The sequence below is a fragment of the Bombus affinis genome, chromosome 15 (assembly GCF_024516045.1).
Source record: "Bombus affinis isolate iyBomAffi1 chromosome 15, iyBomAffi1.2, whole genome shotgun sequence".
NCBI lineage: Eukaryota > Metazoa > Arthropoda > Insecta > Hymenoptera > Apidae > Bombus > Bombus affinis.
The window spans coordinates 7,361,812-7,366,605 of record NC_066358.1 but is presented as its reverse complement, the minus strand read 5'-3'; positions in this window follow the sequence as shown (position 1 = coordinate 7,366,605).

Here is a 4,794-nt window from a genome sequence, read left to right as displayed (position 1 = left end):
GAATTTTTCAAGTTTCGAAATGTTTCTCACACGCTTTCAGTTATTTTCGTATTTTATATGTAAATCGTACTATAGCTTTGTAGATAGTATTCGATGGGCTGTGTTGTTTATGGAAATCAGATGCACGTGTTCTTCATGCTCTGCTTAACTACGAACAGTTTAGAAATTTGTAATTCCACAGATCCGTTAAATGCAATCATTCATCGAAGTCGTTCGATCGATTTAATTCCAAGCACATTGTAGAAACCCAGAGATCTTAGCTGCTGATATCTGCATTGCGAAACTACGATAGCCGAGTTAAATTCTCATAAATTATCATCTTCACGATTATTATCAACAACGGTATTACGTGCTACGAGAGAGCCAGAGAAAATGATAACTGTATATAGTGCAATCGCTATAAGTATATACGAATCTCAATCCAATAGCTAATAAACTATCGGACAAACGAAATAAAAAAAAAAAAAAAAAAAAAAAAACGACGTGAAATAAAAAACGTCGAGACCAAACTATCTCGTAAAACTAAAATAACTCGTAACAAGAACATTATCGTAGATTCAGTTTTGAAGCGTTCGGCGAGGAACGATGTGCCCTGCACGTCGGAAATACGTTTTGCGCTTCGCAACAAAAAAAAGACACTTGCCACTGCTTTGAAAATATTTATACGTTGTACACCGACGGTACTCGAAAAAGATCTGCATCCTTTGTACCTATAAAATTCCTGAAAATATTCTCAGGTCTATTTTGATCATATTGCAACGTAGAAATTTCCCTCGATCTTCGACATTCGCTCCGTTTCTACCAGAAATCTGCTAAAAACCTGGCGTGTTGGCAAAAATACTCAAAAGTTGCTTCCATCTAAATCATTTTCGGTTAAAATGTTCAAAGCTCCGTAGTTTCTTAACCGATTAAATATCGTAAATGCACTCGCAGATACGCGAAAAACCATAGAATTTGTCGCGCAAAGCAACTCTTATAACTTAAAACACATCAGATCTCTGAAGAAGCGTAAAAGATCGCTCGGTTTCTCAACTGCAGCCTCGCGACGTGATTTTCCAGGTCTGAGAGTCGGCCGATTAAAAGCCGGTTTGTCGGTTGTTCGGCGGAACGACGTTCCGCGTCAAAGGGCACGCGTGCAGGTGGTCGCGCAATATTCTAATTAGCGAACGTCCCAATTATCCGGCTCGCGTTTCGCGCCGATAATTGCGAGCCGCTCCGCGATTGCGCGGATGAAACACGCGCGCCCGTTTCTCGCCCTGCACCGGCACAATGGGGGGAAACTAATAAGCGGCTGGCTATTTAGCGTCCTCGCCTTTGTCGTCAGTCAGCTCGTTAACGAGCCCTCTTTGGTCTTCGCCGTGGAATTACCGCGTAGAATGCTTCTCAGCTGCGATTACCTCCTTCGACGTGCACTTGGACATGCTTCTCGTATTCTCAGCAACGATTTCAGGCGGTTACCTGCGCGTTAAGCTGCGTTTCGATCGAACGACCGTGTGTCAGGTTGAAATGGCTGTTGGTAGCGTTTCTTACGTGAAATCCAAAGGCAATGTTTGTATGTGTCGAGCTTCTTGTTCGTGGATTTATTCGACAATGTGTCGCGATGTGGATGATCTTCAAGTAAAGATCGAGGTCGTTTCTACTTTCGAAGTAAAATAATTACTTTCGTCTGAGACTCTCAGCTATTGCTACTTGTTATTCTTATGAATGGCTGTACACTTGGTTTGCTGCTTGTGTAGTATGGTATGAAAGGAGAATTTTTTATTTTTAATGTACTTCTTTCTTTGATCTAATCTTTATACTTCCTTATTTTTAATGTATTGGACTGGCAACTAAATGATTGCGGATTTTGTCATTAGGCGGTATTGGCAAAATCCGCAGTCACTTAGTTGCCAAGCCAATAATATCGAGACAGCGAAAGAACGCTCGATTTTAGTAAAGTTTGGGAAAAACGAACATCCGGTGGTTGCTTTACATTGTGCGTTTATTTGTATTATACATGTTTTAGTGGTGTAGTTTGATGGTGTTGAAGTATATCGCGAGCATCTCGGAGATTCGCTTATAAACGTCGTTTTAGACAATCAACGTAAATCAGGATAGAATAACAATCTGGATTGCGATTTTATGATTCTCATTATGTTCGCGTTGCAAATAAAAAATTGCAGTTGTTGCAACAGGGAAGCTGATAACGCGTGAAGATTACAGGAGAAGATACGACGAGTCGCATCTTTCCTTTCTCTGTCAAAAATAAATTTCACCATGTTGCTTCGCCCTTACGAACATCGTGACTTTCCTGAAAATGATTTGGACGTAAATATCATTTTAGACGACCAACACACGACGATATAAAATAACAAATAGAATTTGGATTGCAACTTGACGATTTTCATCGCGTGGCAAATAAAGAATTAGAACGAGGTTTTCTAATTGTAAAGACGATAGCGTGCGAAGGTTATAGCAGAAGATACGGTGAGTCACATCTTCTGTCTTTTCTTTTTTTTTGTAAGAAGAAAAACGACGCGCGCGCGCCCTGAAAGCGCGTTGAATATGCGAGCGTGGCAACGCGGCGGTGTCAGCCGGCGGGCCGCGAACAGCTTCAAACTCCTTGAAAAACTCGTCCCCGTGCCTCTCGTTATCTCGCAATTTTTTCTACATTAATTAGTAATTATAGAGCGACTTCATTAGCCCCGGCTTTCGCGACTTAATTAAAGACGAGTCGTAGCTTTTCCATTTACCGACACCAGCCTCGCCCCGTTTCGGCCGATCTTCCCATTCTCGCGACAGTGTTTGTCCCTTTCCCTTCTTGCATCGCCGTACAATTCAAACCTACCGTTCCAAGTTCGTTCTATCCCGAGATTTCACGGATAACGAAAATCGTGAACGCGCGAGATCGATAATTGTCAAAGTGGAGTACTCGTTGTAATTTTTAGCAACCGAAGCAAATCTCTGTCCAATTTCTGTCTCTTTGGTCCACTTTACGAAGGTAGGAATTTGCATAAATATCGGCGGTCTGTCGACGATTTTGAAGAAAATTCATCTTTACGAATATTCTTCGAAGAAGAACCTACACGGACAACAACTGATATTTTAGGTATTTACGAATTTTTAAATACTTGTCGATTTCACGAATGGCAGATCACGAAGTCAGAAAATTCGCTCATTGCGAATATTCCGAGGGTAAGTGAGGGGAAAGTTACTCGACTTCTGACTGCGGAAGAGATTATCTGATATCTTAGAAACTAACATCTTTCGTCACTCGACTATTCGAGCGCTATATTTACTTCATCACGTAGAATCGCACTGTCGTAAACCGCAGATAAATCACAATACAACAACAGAGTATTCGACTAATAGACGACAACGTGTATAAAATACGCAAAATATTCTCGAGCTTCGGAAGTAATCCGCAAAAGACGATTACGAATCACCCAAACCACGAATCCCTATGCGCGAATCTTCGACCATTTGTCGATTCCTTAAACACCAACCGAACAACAAAGTCGTAAAATTCTCTAAAGAAGAACGTCTGAAAAAAAGAAGAAGAAAGAAGAAAAAAGAAAAAAGAAAAAAGAAAAGAAAAATCCGTGAACTTCGTAAGAACAGCGGCGTAATCCTGTGAGTTTCGGTGGAAACGAGGCCGTTTCCTTCGTGTGCTGCCCCTGTTCTTCACCCTCGTTCTCGAATCTCCATCCCTCCGTTGGAGGCTCTCGCCGCCAGCGAAAATAAACGGCGGAGGAGACGCGTCTACGGAGGGTTGGTCCCTGGGTGGGGGGCGAGAAAGAAGGAAGGAGAGAAATTAATTAGCTCTTTTGCGTTCCCTCCAAAAAAAAGAAGAGAAAAGGAAAGAAAGAAGAGTAGGAAGAAGAAAAAGGGACAGAGAAACCGGGAGAGAAAAAGAGTGAGAGGGTTCAAAGGAAGTGGCGCAGACTACCGAGGTCCGACTTCCGACCTGTCGACGGTATGTGTAATCCCCTTCCATCTCTTCTACACCCCCTCGTTCCTACCCCCTTGTTTCTCTCCCCTCTGCCTCTTCGCTCTGTCACTCGATCTATATACGTGCGACCGGTTGAGAGAAACCATGGGCGAGATCCTTGGCCACGATCGCGAGAAGAACGTCGGCGTTTCCTTTGTAAGGCCGCGAGTTCAACCCTTTCGACGCGATCTCGGAACGCGATCTCTCACCCCCTCTTCTTCTTCGTCTCGGTCATTGTTCGTCACGGTACGGGCACCGTTTGTTCGCCGGTGAAAGTATTTCGAGCTGTTTCCTGGCGTCCCTTGGACGTTCACGTTCATTTTCTTTCTTCGTTCTTTTCCGGAGGTTGCGAAGAGATAGGTTGGATTTCGAAGATGGCGTTTGGATTTCTTGGTTTCAGCTTTTCTTCGTTTTTTGTTTCTTTTCTTATTGTTATTTTTATTTTTTTATTTTGATTTTTATTTGACATTTCGAAGAGATATCAAGGTTGGTTCTTGAAGGTGTTGATTTTTGTATGTTCGGTGTTCGCTTCTTTCTTCTTTCGGAAGTTTCGAAGAGATGGCGGAATTGGAGTTTTGAAGCGATTTTTCTCGGTACAATGTTTCATTAGTTTTCTGTCCTCTTTTGCAGATTTTGATAGTTTCCGATTTTCTTCATTCTCTGTGTTTCTTTCTCTTTTTTCTTCTTTAGAGGTCTCATGGTTTTTGTAAACCCGTTGCATTTGCTTTATCCTTTCTTTTTTTTTATTTTGTTTCTTTCAGTAGGTTCGGAGAGAGATTGATGTTGGTTTTTGGAAAAGATCGCGATTTTTCTTAGTACAATGC